Raw genomic sequence first — 7,500 nt, forward strand, 5'->3', positions numbered from 1 at the left:
CTCGGAATCGTCTGTAGACGACTTAGGTACCGGGCGGGGTGTTGTACTCGGTAGAGCAGTTGCCACGCTGCGATCTGTTGAGAGACTCAGCCCTAGCTTCGGGGATTCGTCTTGTCGCGAGACGAGACCCCCGGGGCTGGCGTCAACAGGCGCACGTGTGTGTGCCTTTGTTTCTGTCCGTCGCATCTCTTGGCGTATCGGTCCGGCCGGGCGCGCCGCACCCAGGGCGCTGCAGTGGGTGCGGCGGACGGCGGCGTATCGGTTGGCGGGCCCCTTGCCGCCGGCGCGGGCGCTGCGATGGGTGCCGCCTCCGTGCGCAGCGGGGGAGGCGGCGCCGGCCCGGGCGCGTTGTGTTCTGCCGCGCTACAGCGTATCGCTTTTGCCGGCCGGCGATGGGTGCCGTGATGGGTGCCGGACGGTCGATGTCGGCCCACCGGCCGGCGCGACGCGTGGAGGCGGCGTCGGCGGGCGGCGCCCGGCGGTCGACGGTTCGTTTTCGCCGTCCCCCCCGGCGTGTGGTAACACAGCGTCCACCGCCGTACGGTGAACTACAATACCCCTATACACTATGGATGTGAAATAAAATATAATAACACATGATGCTCCGCAAGAAAATAGACTTGGGATAGGGTGTGTCGTTGGCAAGTCCCCGGGGCGGCTAGTCGTGGGTGGTGATAAGTCCGTAGGGGTGAGGGGCGAGGTATCACGACGCACTCGCGCGCGCCCCCTCGTACCGACGACATGACTGTCCACAGTAAACATTTCGACACCTCCATCTACAGGGATCCGACGGAACTACGCCAACCATGCTGGCAAAACAGTATCGCCATCTATGCGAATCTGACCAACACTAGGTCCGCCATGTCGAGCGCACCACAAAACATACCGCCATCTGTAGGTCTCCCTCAGCATGAGCTCCTGCAACGACGATACCGCCATCTATGGGACGCCAAGCCGACTAAGACATCGATGGGCCCACAGTGCCCATCTTTCGACGCCACCCACAAAGCATGGCAGCCTGTGTCGACCACAGCACCCAAACGCCAGTGCCTCTGCCGCACGAAGTCGTGGACCGGCAATCACACCACCCGCACCCGCTCGTGCCCCACCCCAACCGCCAAACTCGCAACGCCAGCGGATGAACGGCGGAAGTTTCCCGCAGTCGTAATGTGCAATCCACACCTATAACTTGCGTTTCATGAAGAGTTATGTCCAATATGCGACATTCCCGCTGTCCCTATACATGAGCTGCGAGCTGTACCACGTACAAGCTACAGACGCGATCGCATTGCTCACTGTACGGATTCCCATGCCGAGCGATCAGCTAGGAAAGCGCCCCATCCACGTCGGTACCCTTGGGCGTTGCACTCGCAGTCGCAAAAAACGTTGGGCAAATATATTTCTCCGATGCTGAGCGATCAGCTAGGAAGCGCCCCATCCATGTCGGTACTCGTACGCGTCGCACTCGCAGTCGCAAAAAACGCTCGGGCAAATATATTTCTCGGAAGAGTAATGACAGTCCGAGCCTCCTGCGTGGGAAGAGTCTTTCTAGGCCCTGACCCACGGGAAGCGTGTAGCTTCCCCCATCCCGGACATTTCACGTCGTCACACTACCGGTATTGACTAATAGACTGATTGCTGATAATCATTAGCCACACACTGGGGGAAACGGCCGACAGGGGCGGCAACATAGTGGAGCCGCAGTGTCACTAATGTACAGAGATAGAACAGTTTCGACTGGAACCAGAGTAACCGTATACACGGCACTGATTAGTAATAGATGCTAGAGCCATCAGAATACAGATAATATATACAACCGTCCCTATACATGCTGAAAGACTCTGCACACAATGAGAACCACACGTCAGCCAGACACTATCACACACTACTCTCTGCCTCTAACAGGCACACACACAATATCTAACCACCAGCATGGAAGAACATCCGGTGCATCCTCTCCGCCACATTACACAATCCACACTATCATAACCAGACCGGGAGGTCCACCCAGAAAACAGAATATCCCACCCTTCCGACATCCGCCATTGCTCAGCTAAGCCACGAACACCCACACATGTCCTACACAGGGGTGCACCCAACATCACAATACTGCCTCCTGTCACAGTACACAAACAATGGCAGGAATGAAAGACACAGATCTGCCACAACCTTGGAATCGGAGCGCCGCCTGTCATGGAGCCACAAGTGCATCCTGACGTGACAAATCGGATGATCCCGCAGGCATGCACTTACGATAATCACTATCAACGAACCTGCCGCCCCCTCCCCCCCCAAAATACACCTTTCCCTACAACGTGTACCTTAACCTAAGCTATATTGTACCTTAGACCTAAGCGATATTGTACCTTAACCTAAGGTATATCGTACCTTAACCTAACCTACATTGCGCCTTCACCTAACCTACGTTGTACCTTAACCTAACCTACGTTGTACCTTAACCTAACCTACGTTGTACCTTAACCTAACCTACGTTGTACCTTAACCCTAACCTACGTTGTACCTTAACCTAACCTACGTTGTACCTTAACCTAACTACGTTGTACCTTAACCTAACCTACGTTGTGCCTTAACCTAACCTACGTTGTGCCTTAACCTAACCTACGTTGTGCCTTAACCTAACCTACGTTGTGCTTAACCTAACCTACGTGTGCCTTAACCTAACCTACGTTGTGCCTTAACCTAACCTACGTTGTGCCTTAACCTAACCTATGTTGTGCCTTAACCTAACCTATGTTGTGCCTTAACCTAACCTATGTTGTGCCTTAACCTACCTACCTATCTACTAGTTGTGCCCTTAACCTAACCTATGTTGTGCCTTAACCTAACCTATGTTGTGCCTTAACCTAACCTATGTTGTGCCTTAACCTAACCTATGTTGTGCCTTAACCTAACCTACGTTGTGCCTTAACCTAACCTACGTTGTGCCTTAACCTAACCTACGTTGTGCCTCTAACCTAACCTACGTTGTGCCTTAACCTAACCTACGTTGTGCCTTAACCTAACCTACGTTGTGCCTTAACCTAACCTACGTTGTGCCTTAACCTAACCTACGTTGTGCCTTAACCTAACCTACGTTGTGCCTTAACTAACCTACGTTGTGCCTTAACCTAACCTACGTTGTGCCTTAACCTAACCTACGTTGTGCCTTAACCTAACCTACGTTTGTGCCTTAACCTAACCTACGTTGTGCCTTAACCTAACCTACGTTGTGCCTTAACCTAACCTACGTTGTGCCTTAACCTAACCTACGTTGTGCCTTAACCTAACCTACGTTGTGCCTTAACCTAACCTACGTTGTGCCTTAACCTAACCTACGTTGTGCCTTAACCTAACCTACGTTGTGCCTTAACCTAACCTACGTTGTGCCTTAACCTAACCTACGGTTGTGCCTTAACCTAACCTATGTTGTGCCTTAACCTAACCTATGTTGTGCCTTAACCTAACCTATGTTGTGCCTTAACCTAACCTATGTTGTGCCTTAACCTAACCTATGTTGTGCCTTAACCTAACCTATGTTGTGCCTTAACCTAACCTATGTTGTGCCTTAACCTAACCTATGTTGTGCCTTAACCTAACCTATGTTGTGCCTTAACCTAACCTACGTTGTGCCTTAACCTAACCTACGTTGTGCCTTAACCTAACCCATATTGTACCTTAACCCTAACCCATATTGTACCTTAACCTAACCCATATTGTACCTTAACCTAACCCATATTGTACCTTAACCTAACCCATATTGTACCTTAACGTAACCTAATTTGTGCCTTAACGTAACCTAATTTGTGCCTTAACGTAACCTAATTTGTGCCTTAACGTAACCTAATTTGTGCCTTAACGTAACCTAATTTGTGCCTTAACGTAACCTAATTTGTGCCTTAACGTAACCTAATTTGTGCCTTAACGTAACCTAATTTGTGCCTTAACGTAACCTAATTTGTGCCTTAACGTAACCTAATTTGTGCCTTAACGTAACCTAATTTGTGCCTTAACGTAACCTAATTTGTGCCTTAACGTAACCTAATTTGTGCCTTAACGTAACCTAATTTGTGCCTTAACGTAACCTAATTTGTGCCTTAACGTAACCTAATTTGTGCCTTAACGTAACCCATGTTGTGCCTTAACGTAACCCATGTTGTGCCTTAACGTAACCCAATTTGTGCCTTAACGTAACCCATGTTGTGCCTTAACCTAACCTATATTGTGCCTCAACCTAACCTATATTGCGCCTTAACCTGACGCACGTTGTCGCTGAACCTGCTCTGTAATTGTTATGCAACTCGTTAAATTAGTGTAGTGTTGCCTAACCGCAACCCTCGCAATATAGTTCGCTATTCGCACTGCCCGGTCCCCTGTGTATCGCGTCATGTTAAACACCTTGCAGGTGTTGCTGACTTTCCACATGCTCCTGCTATACACTGTAATGTGGATAGCAGCAGGACGTACATGCCCCCCCCCCTTCCCCCCTGCCTTCGCAAGCTGGTCGTTGAGAAGTTTGCATGTTCAATGCCCTTCGCATGCCGACGTACTCAGCCTACGTTGTGGTACGGCCTGTCACCTGTCCGCCGATGTACGCAAAACCCACAAACTGTACTGCACATTGGTCCGTATGTACTGAATGATACATCGTGGCACATGTGTGACCGTACGACGACTGCGCCTAGCAACGGCAGACCATACAGTCCAAATATTGTGCACGCAGCTACGTGTCGTCTCCCTATAAGAGCTGGATTGCAGTGTGGTACGCCATTCAGACGTGTGGGAGGAACGGACGCCCTGGATGGCGATCAGCATGAGCAGTCTGTTGATGTAGTGGAGCGTGTATTCGGACGTAGTCGTCTCTTCTCACACACCGTGATAGCATGTTGCACCGCGTTCCACATCTGCGACATCCTGCAGAGGCCGGCTGACAGTCGTTCGCGCAATGGACACCGCATACGTACGGGGGCTACCTTCCACGTGTTCTCGAGGCGTGCACATGTTGTTGCGTCTATGTGGGCAGACGTAGTGTGTTGTGACACCTGACACAGGCATGCAATACTCGTTGCAAATGGCGATGGACGTCTACGTTTGCTGGTGACGTTACGCAAATGAACAACAGGTAACCCGTTGTGGTGCGGTTGTTCTCGCTAGAGGTGAATCAGTGTTGGCGACGATCGGTCGAGCTATTAACCGGTTGTTTCAGGGATACCCACCATGCCCACGAACGTGAAAGGGGACCCACCATGCCCACGAACGCGAAAGGGGATCTGGGTGTGAGGCGATACGCGGCGGTGGCTGGGTGGGACCGTCCCCGGCCGGTGAGGGGGGGCCGCCCGGCGTGCTGGCAGCGCGGTGCGTGGGCGCACGCGCTACAGCCGGCTGGTGGGGGCGGCCAGTGGCAGGCGCGCCGGCCGACGGACGCGGCAGGCGGCGCAGCTGCGCGCCGGCGCCCCCTGCTCGCGGCGCCTTGCGGCCAAAGTAGGTCCTCGCGGGCCCGGTGCGAAGCGCGGTGGCCATCTGCAGCGTGCTGGTCCGATTGAGGACTGTGTGCGCTGAGGATGCGCCGCCGCCCGGCGCTCGGCGCCGCGACGCCGTCTGCTGCTCGGTCGCCCCAGCGGTTCTCGCAGGTGGTTTGTATCGCAGCTGTGCGGACGTGTTGGCGCGTGCGCTGTGCTGGGAGAGTTCGCTTCGGCACCCAAGTGGGGCTTTTGTCCTTCTGTGGCGCTGGCGTTGGAGCTGCCGGTCACCGTAGGTGGCGCGTGTTGTCTCCCGCCGGCAATGCCACGACAGCACGCTCCCGGGCCTCTGTCGGCAGCGGCAAGCTCAGTTGGGAGCACGGGTGGTCGCACCTAAAGCGTCTACTCGCCTAACTCCGGGCGATTGCGCCTCTCTCGAACCCGACCAAGTACTTAGGACGGCGCTGCGCGCCGCCGGGACCTGAGAGGGTTTCGAGGTGTGTTGTGCAGGGGAGCTCAGCCTCCTCCTGTTTGCAGAATAATTGAGCGGACGCTTGCGTGTTCGCGCGGGCCCCCGGGACACACTCCCGGGCGGCCGGCTGCTCAGCTCTAGTTGACGCAGCTCCCTGGTTGATCCTGCCAGTAGTCATATGCTTGTCTCAAAGATTAAGCCATGCATGTCTCAGTACAAGCCGCATTAAGGTGAAACCGCGAATGGCTCATTAAATCAGTTATGGTTCCTTAGATCGTACCCACGTTACTTGGATAACTGTGGTAATTCTAGAGCTAATACATGCAAACAGAGTCCCGACCAGAGATGGAAGGGACGCTTTTATTAGATCAAAACCAATCGGTCGGCTCGTCCGGTCCGTTTGCCTTGGTGACTCTGAATAACTTTGGGCTGATCGCACGGTCCTCGTACCGGCGACGCATCTTTCAAATGTCTGCCTTATCAACTGTCGATGGTAGGTTCTGCGCCTACCATGGTTGTAACGGGTAACGGGGAATCAGGGTTCGATTCCGGAGAGGGAGCCTGAGAAACGGCTACCACATCCAAGGAAGGCAGCAGGCGCGCAAATTACCCACTCCCGGCACGGGGAGGTAGTGACGAAAAATAACGATACGGGACTCATCCGAGGCCCCGTAATCGGAATGAGTACACTTTAAATCCTTTAACGAGTATCTATTGGAGGGCAAGTCTGGTGCCAGCAGCCGCGGTAATTCCAGCTCCAATAGCGTATATTAAAGTTGTTGCGGTTAAAAAGCTCGTAGTTGGATTTGTGTCCCACGCTGTTGGTTCACCGCCCGTCGGTGTTTAACTGGCATGTATCGTGGGACGTCCTGCCGGTGGGGCGAGCCGAAGGCGTGCGACCGCCTCGTGCGTGCTCGTGCGTCCCGAGGCGGACCCCGTTGAAATCCTACCAGGGTGCTCTTTATTGAGTGTCTCGGTGGGCCGGCACGTTTACTTTGAACAAATTAGAGTGCTTAAAGCAGGCAAGCCCGCCTGAATACTGTGTGCATGGAATAATGGAATAGGACCTCGGTTCTATTTTGTTGGTTTTCGGAACCCGAGGTAATGATTAATAGGGACAGGCGGGGGCATTCGTATTGCGACGTTAGAGGTGAAATTCTTGGATCGTCGCAAGACGAACAGAAGCGAAAGCATTTGCCAAGTATGTTTTCATTAATCAAGAACGAAAGTTAGAGGTTCGAAGGCGATCAGATACCGCCCTAGTTCTAACCATAAACGATGCCAGCCAGCGATCCGCCGCAGTTCCTCCGATGACTCGGCGGGCAGCCTCCGGGAAACCAAAGCTTTTGGGTTCCGGGGGAAGTATGGTTGCAAAGCTGAAACTTAAAGGAATTGACGGAAGGGCACCACCAGGAGTGGAGCCTGCGGCTTAATTTGACTCAACACGGGAAACCTCACCAGGCCCGGACACCGGAAGGATTGACAGATTGATAGCTCTTTCTTGATTCGGTGGGTGGTGAGCGATTTGTCTGGTTAATTCCGATAACGAACGAGACTCTAGCCTGCTAACTA

At 53.1% G+C, this 7,500-nt stretch overlaps 2 non-coding genes across 2 annotated transcripts in view; both read left to right on the top strand.

Moving 5' to 3' along the window:
• Positions 1-110, top strand: part of LOC126443961 (large subunit ribosomal RNA) — a 4,264-nt gene extending 4,154 nt beyond the window's left edge. Inside the window, exon 1 of the ribosomal RNA XR_007582313.1 lies at positions 1-110. This exon is cut by the window's left edge and continues 4,154 nt beyond it. This is a non-coding gene — a ribosomal RNA (large subunit ribosomal RNA).
• Positions 111-6,079: 5,969 nt separating this feature from the next.
• LOC126443951 (small subunit ribosomal RNA) overlaps positions 6,080-7,500 on the top strand; it is a 1,884-nt gene continuing 463 nt past the window's right edge. Inside the window, exon 1 of the ribosomal RNA XR_007582307.1 lies at positions 6,080-7,500. This exon is cut by the window's right edge and continues 463 nt beyond it. This is a non-coding gene — a ribosomal RNA (small subunit ribosomal RNA).

This window comes from Schistocerca serialis, unplaced genomic scaffold, assembly GCF_023864345.2.
Source record: "Schistocerca serialis cubense isolate TAMUIC-IGC-003099 unplaced genomic scaffold, iqSchSeri2.2 HiC_scaffold_206, whole genome shotgun sequence".
NCBI classification, from domain to species: Eukaryota; Metazoa; Arthropoda; class Insecta; order Orthoptera; family Acrididae; genus Schistocerca; species Schistocerca serialis.